Source organism: Palaemon carinicauda, chromosome 12, assembly GCF_036898095.1.
Source record: "Palaemon carinicauda isolate YSFRI2023 chromosome 12, ASM3689809v2, whole genome shotgun sequence".
Taxonomy (NCBI): Eukaryota; Metazoa; Arthropoda; class Malacostraca; order Decapoda; family Palaemonidae; genus Palaemon; species Palaemon carinicauda.
The window spans coordinates 133,567,987-133,591,536 of record NC_090736.1 but is presented as its reverse complement, the minus strand read 5'-3'; the positions used below and the strand labels follow the sequence as shown (position 1 = coordinate 133,591,536).

At 39.3% G+C, this 23,550-nt stretch overlaps 2 long non-coding RNA genes across 2 annotated transcripts in view; both read left to right on the top strand.

Annotated features, from left to right (window-relative positions):
* Positions 1-3,511: 3,511 nt before the first annotated feature.
* Positions 3,512-17,594, top strand: LOC137651289 (uncharacterized). Its single transcript, XR_011046070.1, has 4 exons — positions 3,512-3,892; positions 9,127-9,244; positions 10,919-11,033; positions 17,536-17,594. It is a non-coding gene; the product is annotated as an uncharacterized lncRNA (long non-coding RNA).
* Positions 17,589-23,550, top strand: part of LOC137651291 (uncharacterized) — a 23,580-nt gene continuing 17,618 nt past the window's right edge. Inside the window, exon 1 of the long non-coding RNA XR_011046071.1 lies at positions 17,589-21,749. This is a non-coding gene — a long non-coding RNA (uncharacterized lncRNA). The remainder of the gene's footprint in view (positions 21,750-23,550) is intronic.

Sequence of the window (23,550 nt, the reverse complement as noted above, 5' to 3'; positions counted from 1 at the left end):
GCAAAGGTAAAATATATACCAAAGAAACTTGGTTAAAAAGAAAATATGAAATTTTATTCCTCATTCTTAAAGTTGAAACACGAAACCAGCGACAAATATAAAACTTTAAAAGTGAAACAAAGAATTGAATAAAGAAAACAGTTATATTACAGGCAAAATTTTTTAACAAATGATTTATAACAGTTAATTAATGTATGTTAATTTTCTTTTCAGATAAGGAATAACCTTAAGACCGACGATTAAAGGCACTTCGATACACCTGCAAAGTTGGTTCGATACAACTCAAGATATCTCAAAGAATCGAGCAAAGTCTTATGTCTCAATGCAACTAAAGAAACCAAACTATTGATTAGCTTTCGTTAACATAGGACGTAAAAAGGGTCCCTTAACAAAGCAATATTCGAAGTAACTAAATTCTTAATGAGGTCAAATTCAATGTAAAATTTTCTTAAGGAGGTCAAATTTAAAGTAAAAGTAACATTTTCTTAAGGTCAAATTTAATGTAAAATTTTCTTAACGAGGTCAAATTCAAAGTAACATTTTCTTAAGGTCAAATTCGATGTAAAATTTTCTTAATGAGGTCAAATTCAAAGTAACTTTCCTTAACGAGGTCAAATTCAAAGTAACTTTTCTTAACAAGGTCAAATTCAAAGTAACATTTTCTTAAGGTCAAATTCAAAGTAACATTTTCTTAAGGTCAAATTCAAAGTAACATTTTCTTAAGGTCAAATTCAAAGTAACATTTTCTTAAGGTCAAATTCGATGTAAAATTTTCTTAACGAGGTCAAATTCAAAGTAACTTTTCTTAACGAGGTCAAATTCAAAGTAACATTTTTTTAATTCGATGTAACATTTTCCTAATTCGATGTAACATTTTCTTAATGAGGTCAAATGGGAAGTAACTTGTTCTTAACGAGCTCAAATTCAAATTAACTTTTTTTAAGGTCAAATTTGATGTAACATTTTCTTAAGGTCAAGTTTGAAGTAATTAATTCTTAACAAGGTATATTTCCCAGTAACTTTTTCTTAAAGAGGTGAAATACAAAGTGACTCCTTCTGAAGGTCAAATTCAAAGTAAATTTTTCTTAACGAGGTCAAATTTTAAGTAAATTTTTTTTAACGAGGTCAAACTTGAAGTAACTTTTTCTTAACGAGGTCAAATTTGAAGTAAATTTTTCTTAACGAGGTCCAATTTGAAGTATCTTTTAACGAGGTCAAATTTGAAGTAACTTTTTCTTATCGAGGTCAAATTTGAAGTAAATTTTTCTTATCGAGGTCAAATTTGAAGTAACTTTTTTAATGAGGTCAAATTTGAAGTAACTTTTTCTTATTGAGGTCAAATTTGAAGTAACTTTTTCTTAACGAGGTCAAATTTGAAGTAACTTTTTCTTAACGGTGTAAAATTTGAAGTAACTTTTTCTTATCGAGGTCAAATTTAAAGTAACTGTTTCTTAACGAGGTCAAATTTGAAGTAACTTTTTTAACGAGGTCAAATTTGAAGTAACTTTTTCTTAATGAGGTCAAATTTGAAGTAACTTTTTAACGAGGTCAAATTTGAAGTAACTTTTTCTTAACGAGGTCAAATTTGAAGTAACTTTTTCTTAACGGTGTAAAATTTGAAGTAACTTTTTCTTATCGAGGTCAAATTTAAAGTAACTTTTTCTTAACGAGGTCAAATTTAAAGTAACTGTTTCTTAACGAGGTCAAATTTGAAGTAACTTTTTTAACGAGGTCAAATTTGATGTAACTTTCTTAACGAGGTCAAATTTGAAGTAACTTTTTCTTAACGGTGTAAAATTTAAAGTAACTGTTTCTTAACGAGGTCAAATTTGAAGTAACTTTTTCTTGAGGTCAAATTTGAAGTAACTCTTTCTTAATGTCAAATTTGAAGTAATTTTTTCTTAACGAGGTCAAGTTTAAAGTAACTGTTTCTTAACGAGGTCAAATTTGAAGTAATTTTTTCTTAACGAGCTCAAGTTTAAAGTAACTGTTTCTCAACGAGGTCAAATTTGAAGTAACTTTTACTTAATGTCAAATTTGAAGTAACTGTTTCTTAACGAGGTCAAATTTGAAGTAACTTTTTCTTAATGTCAAATTTGAAGTAACTGTTTCTTAACGAGATCAAATTTGAAGTAACTTTTTCTTAATGTCAAATTTGAAGTAACTTTTTCTTAATGTCAAATTTAAAGTAACTGTTTCTTAACGAGGTCAAATTTGATGTAACTTTTTCTTAACGAGGTCAAATTTGAAGTAACCTTTTCTTAACGAGGTCAAATTTGAAGTAACGTTTTCTTAACGAGGTCAAATTTGAAGTAATATTTTCTTAACGAGGTCAAGTTTAAAGTAACTTTCTTAACAAGGTCAAATTTGAAGTAACTTTTTCTTAATGAGGTCAAATTCGAATTAACTTTTCTTGGTGACGTCAAATGTAAAGTAACTTTTTCTTAACGGAGGTAATTTCAAATTAGTTATTCTTAACGAGGTCAAATTTTAATGACTAACTTCTTAACAAGGTCAAATTTGAAGAAACTTTCTAAATGAGATCAAAATTGAAGTAAATTTTTCTCAATGTGGTCAAATTTGAAGTAATTTTTTCCTAATGATGTGAAATTTTGAAGTTCTTTTTCTTAACGAGGTCAAATTCAAAGTAACTTTTTCTTAAGGTCAAATTCAAAGTAACTTTCTTAAGGTCAAATTCAAAGTAACTCTTTCTTAAGGTCAAATTCAAAGTAACTCTTTCTTAAGGTCAAATTCAAAGTAACTTTTTCTTAAGGTCAAATTCGAAGTAACTCTTTCTTAAGGTCAAATTCAAAGTAACTTTTTCTTAAGGTCAAATTCAAAGTAACTTTTTCTTAAGGTCAAATTCAAAGTAACTCTTTCTTAAGGTCAAATTCAAAGTAACTTTTTCTTAAGGTCAAATTCAAAGTAACTTTTTCTTAAGGTCAAATTCAAAGTAACTCTTTCTTAAGGTCAAATTCAAAGTAACTTTTTATTAAGGTCAAATTCAAAGTAACTTTTTCTTAAGGTCAAATTCAAAGTAACTTCTTAACAAAGTCAATGTCTTATTGTTTTGTATTTGTCCAGAAACAAGTAGTTCCATTAACCGTTTAATCTCCTGCATTGTTTTTTCTTTTGCAAAAAATTAGATTTGCCAAATCAAATCCCAATGAAATGTTCATACAATAAACACCTAAAGATCTGATTGATTGATAACCCTTTTACCCCCAAAAGACGTACTGGTACGTTTCACAAAACTCATCCCTTTCCCCCCTTGGACGTACCGGTACGTCCTTGCAAAAAAATGCTATAAATTTTTTTTTTCATATTTTTGATAATTTTTTGATAAAATTCAGGCATTTTCCAAGAGAATGAGACCAACCTGACCTCTCTATGACAAAAATTAAGGCTGTTAGAGCAATTTCAAAAAAACATACTGCAAAATATGCTGGGGAAAAAATACCCCTTGGGGGTGAAGGGTTGGAAATTTCCAAAGAGCCTGGGGGTAAAAGGGTTAAAATGGTAGATGTATTTAGATATTAAAACCACCACTTAACGTAGAATGTTTGTACAATTATTGATGTCTGAAATTTGTATACTTTGCATTAGAAATAAGTATGAAAATCATGAATACACGCCTATCGATATAACGTAAATATCTGAATTTTGAATGTTTCACGCTAGTCAGCAGATGGTACGTATAAGTGTGATAAATATATACCTAAGAAAACAACTTGAATATGAGACGAGATAAATTTTGTAAATATTAGAACGAATTTAAGTTTAGTCCGGTGAATTGGGTTGTATCGAATCAGGGTCGTAGATGTATCGAAGTGGCTTAATAACTTCTCTAAGATATGACGATACTGCATTATCAAGAAAGAAATATGTGAAAGTAAGTGTTTTGAGTTTTGTATTTTTCGTTGTATTACTTACTCTCTTGTTCATTGATCATTTAAGGTGAAAATATCAGTAACTATTGAGGAAAATGTGGCCGATGTGGTAACGTTCCTGACTGGGGTTTGAGTCCTGCTCAAACTCGATAGTTTCTTTGCTCGCTGCAACCTCACCCTCCTTGTGAGCTAAGGATGGTGGGTTTGAGGGAGCCTATGGCTCTATCTACCGAGTCGTCAGCCGCCATTGCCGGGCCCTCCTTGGCCCTAGCTTGGATGGAGAGGGGCTTGGACACTGATTATGTGTATATATGGTCACTCTCTAGGGCATTGTCCTGGTTGATAGGGCAATGTCACCTTCCCTTGCCTCTGCCATTCATGAGCACCCTTGAACTGTTGATGACAAGGTCAACTGATAACTTTCTCCTCTGACAGGTTAGGAACTAGGTTTGAGTATGCCTAGCAGGTTAAAACACACCAACGAGAGAGAGAGAGAGAGAGAGAGAGAGAGAGAGAGAGAGAGAGAGATTATTCAGCAGGTTTTTCCTACTGGACAAAAATAAAATACTTGCATTAAGTTTTCTGCATTTATTTTTTACAAAACTGATCTGAAAAGATTTCAATTTTGCAGTGTTTCTTTTGTGTGTATTTATCTTCTAAATATTCATGCAAGATAGGAAGAGTTTGTGTTAAATAGTCAAAGAAAGGAGAGAAAGAGATGAAGGGCTGGCGTTAAACACTGTCAAAGGAAGGAGAGCAAGAGAGGAAGGTCGGTGTTAAAGAGTGTCAAAAAAAGGAGAGCAAGGGGTGGCATTAAATAATGTCAAAGATAAAAGAGCAAGGGAGGAATGATGGTGTTAGTGTCAAAGAAAGGAGAGCTATAGAGGAACGGTTGTGTTAAATAGTGTCAAAGAAAGGAGAGCAAGAGAGGAAGGCTGGTTTTGAAGTGTCAAAGAAAGGAGAACAAGAGAGGAAGCCTGGTGTTGAAGAGTGTAAAAGAAAGGAGAGCAAGAGAGGAAGGCTGGTGTTAAAGAGTGTAAAAGAAAGGAGAGCAAGAGAGGAAAGCTGGTTTTGAAGTGTCAAAGAAAGGAGAGCAAGACAGGAAGGCTGGTTTTGAAGTGTCAAAGAAAGGAGAACAAGAGAGGAAGGCTGGTTTTGAAATGTCAAAGAAAGGAGAGCAAGAGAGGAAGGCTGGTTTTGAAGTGTCAAAGAAAGGAGAGCAAGAGAGGAAGGCTGGTTTTGAAGTGTCAAAGAAAGGAGAGCAAGAGAGGAAGGCTGGTTTTGAAGTGTCAAAGAAAGGAGAGCAAGAGAGGAAGGCTGGTTTTGAAGTGTCAAAGAAAGGAGAGCAAGAGAGGAAGGCTGGTTTTGAAGTGTCAAAGAAAGGAGAGCAAGAGAGGAAGGCTGGTTTTGAAGTGTCAAAGAAAGGAGAGCAAGAGAGGAAGGCTGGTTTTGAAGTGTCAAAGAAAGGAGAGCAAGAGAAGGAGGCTGATGTTGAAGTGTATCAAAGAAAGGAGAGCAAGGGAGGAAGGCTGGTGTTGAAGAGTGTAAAAGAAAGGAGAGCAAGAGAGAAAGGCTGGTGTTGAAGTGTCAAAGAAAGGAGAGCAAGAGAGGAAGGCTGGTTTTGAAGTGTCAAAGAAAGGAGAGCAAAAGAGGAAGGCTGGTTTTGAAGTGTCAAAGAAAGGTGAGCAAGAGAGGAAGGCTGGTTTTGAAGTGTCAAAGAAAGGAGAGCAAGAGAGGAAGGCTGGTTTTGAAGTGTCAAAGAAAGGAGAGCAAGAGAGGAAGGCTGGTTTTGAAGTGTCAAAGAAAGGAGAGCAAGAGAGGAAGGCTGGTTTTGAAGTGTCAAAGAAAGGAGAGCAAGAGAGGAAGGCTGGTTTTGAAGTGTCAAAGAAAGGAGAGCAAAAGAGGGAGGCTGATGTTTAAGTGTGTCAAAGAAAGGAGAGCAAGGGAGGAAGGCTGGTGTTGAAGAGTGTAAAAGAAAGGAGAGCAAGAGAGGAAGGCTGGTTTTGAAGTGTCAAAGAAAGGAGAGCAAGAGAGGAAGGCTGGTGTTGAAGAGTGTAAAAGAAAGGAGAGAGAAGAGAGGAAGGCTGGTGTTGAAGTTTGTCATAGAAAGGAGAGCAAGAGAGGAATGCTGGTGTTGAAGAGTGTAAAAGAAATTAGAGTAAGAGAGGAAGGCTGGTTTTGAAGTGTCAAAGAAAGGAGAGCAAGAGAGGAAGGCTGGTGTTGAAGTGTGTAAAAGAAAGGAAAGACAAGAGAGGAAGGCTGGTGTTGAAGTGTGTAAAAGAAAGAAAAGACAGAGGAAGGCTGATGTTGAAGCGTGTCAAAGAAAGGAGAGCAAGAGAGGACGTGGTGGTTGCAGTTCATGATCAGATTCTTACAATAGGATCTAGTCACCTACAACTTTCTAGTTGCCCTTTGTGGATTATCAAAGCTGGCCATACTAGTTATTGGAGTAGTGAACTACTGGTAGAATATTACAGGGTTTTGTCCTATAATGCCTAGTACTTTTTTGTATTGAGGGTGGAGAACGCTTGAAGCATATTCAAATTTCTCTTGAGGATGCGAGTTTAAACATCTGATGATGATGATGATATAACTTCAGTACTGTATCTGTAAAGTAAAGAATAAGCGTAAAGCTATAGTGGTAAATGGCTACGCCTTGAAGGGAGAGAGGAGACGTTCGCTCTCTACCAGCCAAAAGTAAAGAGTGACGTAGTTCTGATGGTGGTTGTATTAAAGCCAACACTTCTTGTTGGCACGGGCCTTTCCCTTGGTCGGCCCGTAGGTAACCTGCAAATTGTAAGGTTGGTTGATCATTTAAAAGGAAATTTGAAAAGTTTTCAGTTGTAGAGACAGTTGTGAACAGGGTAAAGATGATGGTGGTAGTAGGAGAGGGCCATCATGTCACGGATAGTGGTAGTTAGAAAAAGGGGGTGTAAGACCTTTGAATAGTAGGAAAAGATTACAGGTAGGGTTGTCCAACCCTTTACTCCCTAGGGTCCCTGCGGAAGGTTTTTAGTAGTAGAGTAAGTTCAGAAAAATACAGATGATTATGTGAATGGGGCCTTACGGTTAGGGGATGAGATAGTTGAATGAGTTTCTGAGGTCGTTACCTTGGTGGAGGTAGTCTATGTTTTCGACAATTGCTTTTCCCAGTGTGGCAGCAGCCTGCCAGGCTTGTGGTGAGTTGGTGTCTATTTGTCGGTCACCTCTGAGCTGTGTTGTTTCCCTACACTCTAGTAGGTAGTGCAGGAGGGCCTGTTGTGGTGTGACATCACAGTGTTCGCCGGGTCTTTGGTTGTTATCCAAGATCTCCCAGTTTGCCTTGTATCCCAGTCTGAGCCTGTGTATACATACAGCCTGCTCTCTTGGGGTGTGTGTGTCTGTGGGGGGAAGGCTCTAGCTCCGTGGCCCATTTTTACCATGTGGCGAAGGGAGAGCCATTTCCTATCCACTTGTGTAGCTCCTTGATTAGATTTTCTTTGAGCTGTGGCTTTATTTTATTCTTAATCTGTTGTAGTGCAGGCTGTATGTGCACCTGTACTCTTTCTATGTACCTGGTGCTTTTGGCTAGTTCATCAGTCTTCTCATTCCCTGGTATCCCAATGTGACTGGGAATCCAGTTTAGAGTTACATGTCTGCCTCTTTCATTGTGCTGATACAGTAGTGTTTTGATATCAGCCAGCAGGGCCTTGTTTTCTTTATTCTTTTCCTGTTGCAAGGCTTGCATTGATGATCTTGAATCAGTATGTATGACTACTGGTCCTTCCGTATTTTCAATGGAGTATTGTAGTGCTTGTTTTATTGCAACAAGCTCTGTCTGCATGGTGGAGACATTGTTGGATGTCCTCCAGCAGGCTGTAAGGTTACTTGAAAATACTGCAGCTCCCGCTGTTTGGGTTCCAGGGTCTACAGTACCGTCAGTACAGTAGGCCAGCGCCCCTGCTGTTTCCGCAAACCGGATTGCTGCCTGGGCTGCATTTCTGAGTTCCTCCATTATGCAGTCTTCCTTTGCTCTAGGAAGCTTAGTATACCTGAAAGTTGCTACTTGTTTCTTCCAAGGTGGGAATGTGTTGTGCGTCCTGTCCTGAGTCTGGGCTGAGTTGCAAGATTTCCTCAGCTAGGCCCAGGCTCTTTATGTTGTTACTATGGTCTTTGCCATAGGAGCTTGGGGCTCGAACCTCAGGGTGCTTTGATAGTTCCTCTCGTACCCTCATTTTTGTTATAGAATCTCTGTCTGAGAGGAACATCTTTGCAATTGTGGATGCTTTTCTCTGTGCAATCCTGTCTTCAAGGGATGGCAGACCAGTTTCCATTCTTATGTTGCATAGTCTTGTCCATATTGGGGCTCCTAGCATGAGCCTCATGGCATTATTTTGAATGACTTCTACTGAGGCTTTTTGGGTGTCTGTCAGGTTTGTAAGGGTTGGAGCAGCATAGTCTACTAGCGTTCTGGAACATCAGGTTTGTAAGGGTTGGAGCAGCATAGTCTACTAGTGTTCTGGAACATCAGGTTTGTAAGGGTTGGAGCAGCATAGTCTACTAGTGTTCTGGAACATCAGGTTTGTAAGAGTTGGAGCAGCATAGTCTACTAGCGTTCTGGAACATCAGGTTTGTAAGGGTTGGAGCAGCATAGTCTACTAGTGTTCTGGAACAGGCTAGTTAGTACTTCTTTTGAACCTGCTCATTTGCTCCGTCATTTAGTTTAGTCACGTATCTCATCCGCTTTTCCCTTGAGATACTTGATTTCCTCCTTGAAGGTGAGTTGCTTGTCTATTACAACTCCCAGGTATGTATAACTGTCCACCCGCCCTATCGTGAGTGGATGCAGGGGGTTTGTGGTTCACTGAACCCTGAGTAGATATAGGTGGCTGGGTAGCTCCCCAGCCACCCTCTCCTACCTACCCACTGTAGCAGTTAGGTAGGGTTGCCACCTCGCAATTAAAATCTAATGGCTGCCTTCCAGCTCCGCTAGAAGTAATATCCAATAAATAGCTCCAGGTTTGTATAAGTTAGGGAAAAATACAATTTATCTCCGAATTTGTCACTTTTAAGTCCTATTTTATTTTTTTGAAGGAGTGTGCAGCATTTAACTTCGATGGTAGGCTTACTGATTTGCTAGAAGACTGTAAAAGAATGAACTTTTTTTTCATATCTTTGTTTTTTTACTTTATTAACTTACCAATGCTAGCGTAGGATTATTTTGACTACACCATACTGATAGTCTGTTATTTCGTAGGTCTTGCTGCTGGGAACGTGCGACCAGGTCCAATCTACGCCATCCGCACAGTTTAGACATCGCGGGACTGATTCTTTTTCATATTCAGAATGTCGTCTATGTTTCTGCCCCATGAATGGTAAGGGAGTGTGTACTTTTGTCAATCTACTTTCTTGTCTTAGAGATGAAGAAGTAGTCGATTTATATTTAGCAGTTGAAATTAGTTAGCTAGTCTAGCTCCAAGTATGGAGGAAAATCAGAATTCTGTATTTCAAGTGTGTGGATATCCTTGTTCAGGATGGTGGCCTGGTGGTAGCACCCTTGCCTGGTGATTGCCAGACTAGGGTTCAAGTCCCATTTAAACTCGTTAGTTCCTTTGGTCACTGCAACCTCACCATCCTTGTGAGCTAAGGATGGGGGATATGGGGGAACCTATAGGTGTGTGTGCTGAATCATCAGCAGCCATTGCCTGGCTCTCCTTGGTCCTAGCTTTGGTGGAGAGGTGGCTTGGGTGCTGATCATATGTAATATGGTCAGTCTCTAGGGCATTGTCCTGCTTGATAGGGCAATGTCACTGTCCCTTGCCTCTGCCATTCATGAGTGGCCTTTAAACACATACAGTATAATGAAGACGCTTCAATTGGCAATGCTAAAAATGCGGAAAATTGCTTATCCTTTTTACGATTCAATGTCTCTGCCTGAGGGTGATCATCTCAGACATCCTTAGATTAGAAAGGTCAATCATCGAATTTTGTATGACTCGGATAAATCAATCCAAAGTTAGTTAATCTTACGATGTCTACATCTTACAACTAAGTTATTAGGGTTAGAATTAATGCCACTGAATTAATCAATTTCTTTTACTGTACTAAACTTAAACAATTTAAGAAATTATATTGTTCAACCAACAGTTAAACCAATGAGTTTGTTTCAATGATGCCATTTACTACTTGTTTCAAGAACAAGTAATAAAAGACTTGGTCGTCGTCATCATCTTCTTTGTCCGCATCTTTTCCCACTTTTATGTAGGGTCGATGTTTCTGGCCAGCGTTCTCCATCTACCTCTTTCCCACACTTCATCTCCGGTTAATCCCTTTGATGGAAGGTCATCCTTGATACAGTCCATCCACCTTCGCTTTGGTCTCCCTCTCCTCGTTCCCTGTACCTCCATTTCCATCACTCTCCTCCCAATATACTGTTCATCTCTTCTCATGACATGACCATACCACCTCAGTCTACTTTCTTGGATCTTATCTGATAGTTCCCTAACTCCTGTGGTACCTCTAATTACCTCATTCCGTATTTTCAGAAAGTAGTCTGCAATGATATACATAATTGTAAATGCTGAATGGTTTGTACTGACCATAACTGGCATTATATAATTACAAAGATGTGTAAATGCATATTTAATGCACTACGTTTGGGCATGCTGAATTGCCAGAAATATGTGAAAGAATGAGCTCCCCTTATATATTGGGAGGAGAGTGATGGAAATGGAGGTACAGGGAAGGAGGAGGAGAGGGAGACCAAAGCTTATGTGGATGGACTGTATCAAGGATGACCTTCGATCAAAGGGATTAACCGGTGATGAAGTGTGGGACAGAGGTAGATGGAGAAAGCTGGCCAGAAACATTGACCCCACATAGAAGTGGGAAAAGATGCAGACGAAGAAGAAAAAGAAGAAGAATGAGCTTCCCAGATGATGATTTTTTTTTTAACTTATTAACTTCCCAATATTAGCATAGGTCTGATCCCTCATTTAGTAATAGCGATGGTTTTTACTTCACCGTTCTGATGATATGTTATTTGATAGGTCTTGCTGTTGTGAACGTCTGATGGGATCAAATCGACATCGTCTCGGTCTAGGCATCCGGAAACTGATTTTTTTCCGATCTTCATGAATGTCATCTGTTGCTGCTCAGTAAATGGTAAGGAAGTGTATATTTCGTCAATTAACCTCTTTCACTTAGTAAATTTAAATGAGTATTAAATGCACTAAATTTAGAACTTTATTCATAAATACATTGATATCAGCATCATTAATTACAGTTTTTGAATTAGTCAGGGAAAACTAAAAATTATCTCTGGATTTGTCATTTTTAAATGTCATAGAAAGCATTTAACCCTTTTACCCCCAGGCTCTTTGGAAATTTCCAACCCTTAATCCCCAGGGGGTTATTTTTTTCCCAGCACATTTTGTAGTATATTTTTTTTAAATTGCTCTAACAGCCTTAATTTTTGTCATAGAGAGGTCAGGTTGGTCTCATTCTCTTGGAAAATGCCTGAATTTTCTTAAAAAATTATCAAAATTCTGAAAAAAAAAATTTTTTAAAGCATTTTTTTTGCAAGGAAGTACCGGTACGTCCATGGGGGTGAAGGGATGGGTTTTGTGAAATGTACCCTTTGGGGGTAAAAGGGTTAAGTATAATGTATTTTAATACCCTAAACATTGAACGGTAACTACGTTATTTTCAAGTTGATTCAGTTGTGAAGTTGAAATACATATGTGATGGATGTAAGAAAATTTCTTTGTCAGATGCTAATTGATAAATTTTAGTGCTTTGGTTCTTGTTCGATTTTGAAAAAGAAACCATGTGATAAAGATTTCTATATAAAGCATTTATATTGATAATTGGTAAATATAGTATACTGTACATAAAGAATAATACAATGTCTTTGACATGCATTTACAAATTGTTTATGACACAGTAAGTTATAGTTTTTAAGTAGTTGTAAAACTTATTTATCTTTTGGCATCTAAAGACATTTCTGCTACATATTTGGTATGTGTTTAGATCCCAGATTTGATATTGTTCGTTTTATTTCTCCATTATCATTCACTTACTTGCCTCAAGTGCAATAGTCAACATATATGGACGTGAACTATCATAACTAGATGTTATTCCTACGCTGATACAAACTTCCGAGTCGTTTAAATGGATTATTCCTAATGTCAATTTCTAAGAACAGACAATGAAAAGAAAAAACGGGATCCAGTTGTAACCGTGATAGGTTACCTGGCAACTCCACTGCTGGGTTGCATTTCATGCTGCTGTGATGCAAGCTCCACTTCTCCTCTGGTCGCCATTCCATTAAGAGGGCTTCCCTCTTCACTCTACGAGCACGACTGTGTGGTGCTTTAGTGATTTGTGTTTGTTCTTTATCATTGCTACTTATTGTACTCATCAATGTCTAGTGTTTCTAGTGTCATGCAGACCTTCCCCTGCCGTGGTGGTCTCGCCCTTTTGGCACTTTCATGAGTAGGTTTGAGGTCATTCCATATCCTGTCTGCCCGTTATGCTATGGCAAAAGATGTTCTATGGAATCTCCATGCAAGTGTTGTAGGGAGTGGCCGACCTCCCAGAGGGAAAGATATTGTTCCTATTGCAAGAAATGAGCCAAGAGGAATTGTTCCCCTTCCTTGTCGTCTTCTAGTAAGAGCAAGAAGCGTAGGCGCTTTTTCTGCAACGACCAATATCCCCCACCCTGCTCCTTCGTTTCTTGAACCTTCTGAAGCTCCAGTTACGGGGACGAAGGCCGGGAATTAATTTTTGATGATTCTACTTTTATGAATGTATTATCACCTATTGTATTCTGATATGCATAGATCTCCCTTGCCTCCCATTATCGTTATGAGTGGTGAGCCCCTCATGGCGAAGTTTACGTGGGATGACTTTTTGCTTTTGGAAGTATCTCCTGTTAAAATGTCGAGTCTCCCTTCGTTCTCGTAAACGTATGTCACGCCCTAGAGTCGAGACTGCCTTTTGCCCTTGTACGGAGGCAACCCTGTATAAGTCTTCTGGCAAGCCCCACAAGGTGAAAATGCCAGTTACCCCTAGACAAGAGCCTTTTACCGAGACTCATGACTCAATTACTATTGACTACTCCAGGTAACCCCGTTACATACCTGGGCACCAGCTCGGCTGATGTAGCTCTTCACGAGGTTCTGATATCTGGGTCAGAACGTTCTTACTTTATCAAGTTCTTGATCATAATTTGTCGCTTGGATGGCCTGGACAAGCCTCCTCATGTGCAAATTGCCAATAGGCGTAGTGTTATTGACACATTCTTTCCCCAATCTCGAAGCACTAAACATAGGCTTGATGTGGCGCTCTCGAATCAACCACATGACAAGCTGGACTCATTTAATGCACAAGTCTTGGCCTTGGAGAACTTGCTCAAAGTGAGCAGATCCTCTAAGATGCCTCCCTCGGCACTTTTGCACAAGAGAAACATCAGATATCAGGCCAGACCATTTCCATCTGCCGAAAGGGTTTAATATTAAGATTCAGGAAAATGGCAGAAATCTTCTTGGAAGGTGATCCGCTTCTTGCTCGCTCTTGGCAAAAGCTTTTGGGACACCACCACATTGGAGAAGCTGGTCCTCTTCGGGAGGATGCATCTTTGCTCGGTGCAGTGGCTTTGACGTGCTGGTGGTCACAAGCATCCGACCATCCTGTAACCTTGCTGTCAGTGCCCCTGGAGGTAGTGACAGATCTCCAATTGTAGTCGAGACAGGAGAACCTGTTGGCAGGAACACCCCTTCAGGTCTCTTCCCTGGAATTCCTTCTATTCTCGGATGCTTTTTGCCAAGGATGCGGCGCTCACCTGAAAAGCAAGCAGATTTCAGGTCTGGTCTCAGGACAAGGCCTTTCACATCAATTACCTGGAAATGAAAGCAGCATATCTAGTGTTACTTCACTTCTTGAAGACACTCAAATGTCACTCTGTGGTGCTGATGAGCAACAACTCCACAGTCGTGATCTATATCTCCAAGAAAGGAGGTGCAATTGCGCTCCGGCTATGCCAACTAGTGGTAGAGATACACAGTTGAGAGCACAGAACAACGCAGTGTCCCTCTTATCGAGATTCATTCCCGGCAAGAGGAACGTCATAGTGGACCATTCAAGTCGACCTGGGACAACAATTGATATTGAATGGTCTTTGATTCCTCTAGTAGCACAATTCTTGTGACTTTGTAGGGTTCCCCATCACTAGAAATGTTTGCCACTCACCTGAACAAGCTCTTGGTGTATTGCTCTCCAGTCCTGGACCCAGCTGCAGCAATGGAAGATGCCTTCCAGCACCCTTGGAACAGACTAGACTTGTACTCCTTTCTGCCATTCTGTCTGATTTGCCAGGTCCTGAACAGAATCCGAGCATCCCAAGACGTTGGAGTAATGCTAGTAGCCCCAAAATAGCCTAGGTAGAGTGGTATCGAGACCTGCTGGACCTTCTCACGGAAAGTCAGAGAGAACTTCCAGAATGGACAAACCTGTTGTACCAACCTCTCGTAAGAATATTCCACGAACCAGTTCACTGCCTATCTCTTCACGGTTGGAGGTTATCTAGCATCTCCTCTGAAAGAGAGGCTTTTCGGGATCAACTGCGAAACAATGTATACTGTGCCTCTGAAATTTGTCAGCAGAGGTTCAGCAAGCCAGGTACACAACCTTCTGTGGCCGATGTCATAGGGAGAATATTGCTCAACTCAAAGCCAATGTTCCCCTGATTATTGACTTTTTTGTGTTCCTGAGGAATGAGAAATCCCTTTCAGTCACTGCGGTGAAGGGCTACCACTCGGCTTTGAGCAAGGTTTTTAAACCGAAAGAGCTTAATCTCTCGCGGTGAAGGGCTACCACTCGGCTTTGAGCAAGGTTTTTAAACCGAAAGAGTTTATCTCTCGCGGTGAAGGGCTACCACTCGGCTTTGAGCAAGGTTTTTAAACCGAAAGAGCTTAATCTCTCGCGGTGAAGGGCTACCACTCGGCTTTGAGCAAGGTTTTTAAACCGAAAGAGCTTAATCTCTCGCGGTGAAGGGCTACCACTCGGCTTTGAGCAAGGTTTTTAAACCGAAAGAGTTTATCTCTCGCGGTGAATGGCTACCACTCGGCTTTGAGCAAGGTTTTTAAACCGAAAGAGTTTATCTCTCGCGGTGAAGTGCTACCACTCGGCTTTGAGCAAGGTTTTTAAACCGAAAGAGCTTAATCTCTCGCAGTGAAGGGCTACCACTCTGCTTTGAGCAAGGTTTTTAAACCGAAAGAGCTTAATCTCTCGTGGTGAAGGGCTACCACTCGGCTTTGAGCAAGGTTTTTAAACCGAAAGAGCTTAATCTCTCGTGGTGAAGGGCTACCACTCGGCTTTGAGCAAGGTTTTTAAACCGAAAGAGCTTAATGTTTCGTCGTCATGCAAATTCTCCGCTCTCATTAGAAGTTTTGAATAGACTTTTCCTCTTCGGGAACTCAAGCCTCCTTCTTGGTATGTGACAAAGCTTCTTAGGTCCCTGAAGATGGCCCCCCTCTAAGCCCATGCATAAAGCTCTGGACGGCACTCTCACCCTGAAGACTGTCTCTCTCCTTACCTTAGCATCAGTCAAGAGAGTTAGCGAATAACATGGTTTGATGTACCTTGTGTTGCATTCCAAAGGGGGGGAAGAATTATCTGTTTCCTTTGTTTCCAAGTTTGTGGCTAAGACGCAAAATCTGGCTACTGTATTACTGATCATAGATTTGACTCTTCCGTGATATCACCTCTCAAAGAGGTAGCTGATGATCTAGATAATCTGTTACTGTGTTTCATAAGAGCAGTCGGCTATTACTGATCGTAGATTTGACTCTTCCATGATATCACCTCTCAAAGAGGTAGCTGATGATCTAGATAATCTGTTACTGTGTTTCATAAGAGCAGTCGGCTATTACTGATCGTAGATTTGACTCTTCCATGATATCACCTCTCAAAGAGGTAGCTGATGATCTAGATAATCTGTTACTGTGTTTCATAAGAGCAGTCGGCTATTACTGATCGTAGATTTGACTCTTCCATGATATCACCTCTCAAAGAGGTAGCTGATGATCTAGATAATCTGTTACTGTGTTTCATAAGAGCAGTCGGCTATTACTGATCGTAGATTTGACTCTTCCATGATATCACCTCTCAAAGAGGTAGCTGATGGTCTAGATAATCTGTTACTGTGTTTCATAAGAGCAGTCGGCTATTACTGATCGTAGATTTGACTCTTCCATGATATCACCTCTCAAAGAGGTAGCTGATGATCTAGATAATCTGTTACTGTGTTTCATAAGAGCAGTCGGCTATTACTGATCGTAGATTTGACTCTTCCGTGATATCACCTCTCAAAGAGGTAGCTGATGGTCTAGATAATCTGTTACTGTGTTTCATAAGAGCAGTCGGCTATTACTGATCGTAGATTTGACTCTTCCATGAAATCACCTCTCAAAGAGGTAACTGATGGTCTAAATAATCTGTTACTGTGTCTCATAAGAGCAGTGAAAATATTTAGAGAGAAGAGCCTCTTTTACACTTAAAATTCCAAACTTATCTGTGAGCGCAGGCATCTCCAAAAAGAAAATTTCAAAGAATACCATTTCTTTTTGGTTCCGTGAAGCCATTATAAGAGTGTATAAATCCTCAGGAAATGTTGCCAGCCTAAAGCACAGGATGTCCGTGATCTAGTTGCAACCATAGCGTTCCACAAGAACCACTCGGTAGCCCAAGTTCTCAGTGCAGGTGTCTGGAGGAGGAAGAAAACCTTCACAGGTCACTACCTGAAAGATTGTACTCGCAGATCCTTAGACACCTTTTCTTTAGGTCCTATCGTTGCAGCTCGGCAAATAATTTAGGTTATGCCCTTACGGGACACCTAATTCTTTATCATGCATCAGTTATTCTCTGCATTATTAGGATATGAAATGTGGATTAAGTCTGAACGTACTCGTAAGATAAGTCAAGGACTATTCGCTGGATCACCCCTTAATGCAATTCTTAATTATGAATGTATATAACTACTGTATTGATATTTTGATGCCTAATTTTCATAAAGCTTCATCTCTATCTTATACTGAACCTAGAGTGCTTAGACACCACAACGTCGCCTATTCACGAGCTGGTTGGAGTGCTGTCAATGACTTACGTTTTGACTTTGCCAAATACCTGGTTTTACTGTTGTGATTGTCCTAGAGATAGTGAATGCTTGTTAATGGACACCTCTTCCCACCTAAGGGAGAGTGCCATTTGAATAACTTAGAAGTTTGTATTCACATAAAAATAAACTAAGAATTTTAAATAATTTCTTAGTAGTTATACAAACCTGAGTCATTTAAGCAAAGGTCCTGCCTGAAACAACCCACAAGTCTTTGACCAGGGTAGAGTGGAGCTTTCATCATAGCACCAGAGCTGCCAAGTAACCTATTACGCTTACAACTGGACCCCGTTTTTTTTTTTCTTTATTGTCTGTTGTAGAAAATTGACATTAAGTGTAACCAATTTGAATGACTCTGGGGGGAGGAGTTGTATATCTAGGAAGAATACAAATCTTAAAGATTTATTGTATTACTGTTATTTTTAAGTTATATCCTCTCGTTCAATTACATTTAAGTTTTGTTTTCTAAAAAGAGTTGCGTTTTTATTGCAGGTTCATCATGACAGCCCTCTGGATTTAGAACATGAAATGTCACACAGTACAGATCCCGCATCACAACTAGTAGAACTGACCATGAAAATAGTTGTAAACGTGATACTTTTGGTATAAAATTCATATACAGACCCAGTAAGAGACTACCCATGAATTTACCAAAGACATTGAAGACCGGTGAAGGAGTATGTACTGTGCCAAACCAAAGCAGGGAATATAAAGCAAATGAAAGCAGAATAATGATGCTTTTGAACTGACCAAGTATCATACCTTTCAGACTCCTGGGCCTGAATTCCACAATATGGGATAGCTTCTGAGAACTAAAAACTTGTTTCATCCTCTTCTGCTTTTTGAAATGACCCCCTCTTGGAATACTTTTAAGCTCATTCCAAGTAGGCGTTTTCAGTTTTTCCTATAGGAGCCAAGTATTCAACCTTAATAGTCTCTTTTTGAACTGTAATTGACATTATAAATTGTTGACAGTAATCTTTATTTGACACCGGGCCCTTTCTTCATATCGGTCTGTGACTTGAATGCAATATGATAGGGCTGAAGTTTGTTTAAAGGGTTCTAATGACCTGGATTAAATGAATCCCTGAGGACATTTTGTGAGTAGTATTACCCTCCAAGGTGCCTCCATTCCCACACTTTACTTCATGGTTTCTCACATTTGTTTCTTAACTTAGGCCAATTAACTTTATATTGGTGATTCCTAATGCCACTGTCCAACTTATTCAAACATTTACTGCTTAGTGCAATTGCAGAGATTTTTCTGTGTTGCACAAGTGCACTAAATGGCTTCAAAGACTCCAATTTATAGCTGCTGTAGGCTGTAGACAGAATTCTCAAGTCCATTTTGATCATAACACTGCTAACTTTTCTGGATTTGTACTGAATGTGAATTTCAGGAGTGTTAACTCGTGAAGGAGCCTTTGTAGGGTGACGGCCAGATCCGTTTTCATTCATAGAAAATGGGAATATTATAAAGTGGGGTGGACTGTGGCCGTCATTCTAAAATCGAGTTCGTAGAAAACTGGAATATTCTCAACTGTGGCCGTCGTTCTAAAAACGATTTTGGCGGGAGAAGCTAACTTAAAAAACCCACCTAACCTATGCTAAAAGCCGTATCCTTACCCAGGGGGGCTTTGCCCCCCCGGACCCCCCCCTTACCTACTACGGGAGCGAGAAGATTCGTGGCCGGAGTAAGAACTCGAGCCACAAATTTTCAGGTAATTTAGGGTTTTCGGCAAAAAACATAAAAGTGTGAGTTTAAGCACATATTTAAGATCCGTAGACCATTTCCAAACGTTTTTATTCTATACAAGATAACAGTCGGAGCGATAATAAGCAAATTAGGACGCTTGGCCGTAGCGCTACAAACTACCCCTCGTGCATTGGCGCATTGCTCTCCTACTCTGCCCCTCCTGTCCTTTTATTGTTATGAGATACTTGATTATGTTGACAAATATTAGTAACTCTATATATCTTTATTGAGGGTTTACCCCTCTTCATTGAATTTCTCTTGGCCTATGTTATACCACAATAGAGTTTGGGACCCCTAGTTCTTCGTTGAGACGTTCGCTCTTGTTCTTCGTTGAAACATTCGCCCTTGTTCTTCGTTGAAACATTCGCTCTTGTTCTTCGTTGAAACATTCGCTCTTGTTGTTCTGCGTCGAGATGTTCGTTCTTGTTGTTCTTCATCGAGACGTTCTCCCTTGTTGTTTTTCGTTGAGATGTTCGCTTGTTCCTGTTGATTATGATGGTTTCTTAATCTTGTACAGTGTACCATTGTTTATTTTATGCCTAATTGTACACTTTATCTTTCCGACCACTTATTTGTGGCTCGTTATTTTCACGGCCACTTATCAGTTGATGATGTTCGCTGAGGGACACTTTTCTTCCACTTGCGAATGGGAATATGATTTATTATTAAAAATCTTTGTAACCTCAAGGTAATTTGTTCAGTTGGAAGTCGTTTATTTGGCAATAAACGAGCAACATGTGGTGTGAAATGTGGAATGCTTTGGAACGAACATGATGAAATGACTGTAAAGGTCCTGTAGAGAGTAGGGTTCTCCTGCTGAATAGGACCAGAAAAGCAGCCTTGAAACTAAAGTAAGGTAACAAGGTAATACATACATACATATACCATGGCACTTCCCCCAATTTTGGGGGGTAGCCGACATCAACAAAGAAACAAAAACAAAAAGGGGACCTCTACTCTCTACGTTCCTCCCAGCCTAGCAAGGGACTCAACTGAGTTCAGCTGGTACTGCTAGGGTGTCACAGCCCACCCTCCCACATTATCCACCACAGATCAAGCTTCATAATACTGAATCCCCTACTGCTGCTACCTCCGCGGTCATCTAAGGCATGTGTTCTACAGTATTTCCACTGGACTCAATTTCAGTCCCTGCTGTCCTTTTTCATGATGCTTTCATATCATCTTGGCTTCTCTCTATCCCGTTTCTTTCCCTAACTGCAACTAGTAACGTGAAAAGAAGCATGCGGCCAGATTCAGGCAACAGTATTATTGGAAGAGGTATTATTATTATTATTATTATTATTACTAGCTAAGCTACAACCCTAGTTGGAAAAGCAGGATGGTATAAGCTTAAGGGCTCCAACAGGAAAAAATAGCCCAGTAAGGAAAGGAAATAAATGAACTACAGTATATGAGAAATGATGAGCAATTAAATTAAAATATTTTAAGAACAGTAACATTCAAACAGATTTTTCATATATAAACTATATCAAGAGACTTATGTCCGCCTGTTCAACATAGAAACATTTGCTGCAAGTTTGAACTTTTCAAGTTCTACCATTTCAACTACCTGATTTGGAAGATCATTCCACAACTTGGTCATAGCTTGATTAAAACTTATAGAATACTGTGTACTATTGAGCGTCATGATGGAGAAGGCCTGACTATCAGAATGAACTGCATACCTAGTATTACGAAGGGGAGGGTACTGTCTGGGAAGATCTGAATGTAAAGGATGGTCAGAATTATGGAAAATCTAATATAACATGCACATAGAACTAACTGAATGACAGGGCCACAGCTTAATATCTAGATCAGGAATAAGAAATTTAACAGACCATAAGTTCCTGTCCAACAAATTAAGATTAGAATAAGCAGCTGAAGACCAGACAAGAGAACAATACTCAAAACTAGATGGAATGAAAGAATTAAAACATCTTCAGAATAGATTGATCACTGAAAATCATACAATACTTTCTCAATGAACCCATTTTTTGTGCAATTGAAGAAGAGACAGACCTAATGTGTTTCTCAAAAGTAAATTTACTGTCGAGAAACGTACCTAAAATTTTGAATCGTATAGAGTTAAAGAAACATTATCAATGCCGAGGTCCAGATGTTGAGGAGCCACCGTCATCGACCTACTTGCAATCACACTTTGAGTTTTGTTAGGATTCAACTTCATACCCCATAATTTTAGCTAGATCTCTATTAAGAGATTCAGCAACTCGGATCTACATTCAGGAGATGGAATTGATGCAGAGAGAGTAGTATCATCTGCATATGCAATGATCTTGTTTTTTGGGCAAAACCACATGTCATGTGTATATAGTATGAAAAGTAATGGGTCAACAACACTATCCATCAACAACAACTCTTTGCGATCTATTACTTAAAAATTCAATTATGAGGCTTAAGAAAAGACCCACCCTCTCCCAACTGTTTGAGCTTGAAAACAAGGGCCTCATGATTAACACGGTCAAAAGCAGCACCAATCACAATCAAGGGATTTCTGTAGTGAGATTGCAAGAAGGGCATCACATGCTCCAAGGCCTTTACAAAGACCAAATTGCAAACTAGGGAACTGAGGATTACCTTCAGCAAACCTATTCAGACGTTCAAAAACCTAAGTTATGAGACTTATGGAAATTGGGCGGTAATCAGCTGGAATTGAGCTACCAAAAATGCATTTACATAATGGAGTAACATTACCTAGAACTAAAAGAACCTCTTCTTGCTAACTTGCTTGACATAACTTTGGATCTAAGAAAATCTGCAGTCTTTATAAAAAGCAAAGAAGACTATTCAAAAGATGAAGAAGAAAACAGGAAAAGGGGATGCAATAAGAACCTGTAGAATTTGTACCAAATGCTGTACAGTGGACTTAACATGGGGCAGAAGGATTAAACTAACCTAACGGTTCAAGCCATCGGAACTTGTGGCATAATGGGTGAGTGTTAAAAGTATTTAGTATGTATTCCTATGGTGGGTAGTTTCAGATATGATATTCAGATAGTGTATACCAGTTTTACGCGTGTTATAAAAGTGAAAAATTAGAAAAACTAGGATTGGTTGGTGGAAAGAGTAAATGAAGAGATATTTTGAAGGTTGAATTTACTGTAATCAATGTTTTAACTTAACGGGGTTCCCGAAAAGCTAAGAAGAAGTAAGAGCTGAACGTATTTAGGGCGTTAGAGCAAAGTCGTTTCAGTAGTTTATGTAGATGTTTGGAGTTACTATTTAAAGAGTTCATTAGTTAAAATGAGATGTAATTTATAAAGCGACTGTATTTCTATTAACCCTTTTACCCCCAGGCTCTTTGGAAATTTCCAACCCTTAACCCCCAAGGAGTTATTTTTTCCCCAGCACATTTTGCAGCATATTTTCTTTAAATTGCTCTAACAGCCTTAATTTCTGTCAGAGAGGTCATGTTGGTCTCATTCTCTTGGAAAATGCCTGAATTTTCTAAAAAAAAAATCATCAAAAATATGAAAAAAAAAAAATTTTTATAGCACCGGTACGTCCATGGGGGTAAAGGCTCTTTGGAAATTTCCAACCCTTAACCCCCAGGGGGTTATTTTTTCCCCAGCACATTTTGCAGCATATTTTCTTTAAATTGCTCTAACAGCCTTAATTTTTGTCATAGAGAGGTCAGGTTGGTCTCATTCTCTTGGAAAATGCTTGAATTTTCTCAAAAAATTATCAGAAATATGAAAAAAATAATTTTTATAGCATTTTTTTTGCAAGAACGTACCGGTACGTCCATGTGGGTAAAGGGATGAGTTTTGTGAAACGTACCAGTACGTCCTTTGAGGGTAAAAGGGTTAAAGAGTTCATTAGTTAAAATGAGATGTAATTTATAAAGCGACTGTATTTCCATTAAGGTGGGGGTACTGTCATCAGTATGGTTCACACTGAGCATTATAGGGATTGCTAACATCTTGAAACAAGTCCATTTGTCCCCCCCATAGCTGTTGGCTATCTAATTTTTAGCATTCCATTCTTCATTCCTTGCTTCTCTCCATTTGTCCCTTCCATCCATATACCAAGGCACTTCCCCCAATTTTGGGGGGTAGCCGACATCAACAAAGAAACAAAACAAAAAGGGGACTACTCTCTACGTTCCTCCAGCCTAACCAGGGACTCAGCCGAGTTCAGCTGGTACTGCTAGGGTGCCACAGCCCAACCTCCCACAATTCCACCACAGATGAAGCCTCATAATGCTGAATCCCCTACTGCTGCTACCTCCGCGGTCATCTAAGGCACCGGAGGAAGCAGCAGGGCCTACCGGAACTGCGTCACAATCGCTCGCCATTCATTCCTATTTCTAGCACGCTCTCTTGCCTCTCTCACATCTATCCTCCTATCACCCAGAGCTTTCTTCACACCATCCATCCACCCAAACCTTGGCCTTCCTCTTGTACTTCTCCCATCAACTCCCTTGGTGCTGAATAATCTCCCTAGCTCCAGTGCCCAAAGGCATGTCAGTCAAGTTACATAAATCGAATCAACCAATCAATAGTTTGGAGTTGCATCTAAATTGCCATTTTGTAAAAGCAATCTAATGTTCTCCCTTCTAAGGGACCCAGGTTCATGATCTTGCGCATTGTAGTACAGATTTCCTCAACTAAGAGAAAACTCTTAGAGGAGAAATTTACCCGATTGAATTTCCTTTTATAGAAACTATAAAGTACCTATTTATAAAGCTACCGTCACTATGAAATTAACCCTTTTACCCCCAAAGGACGTAC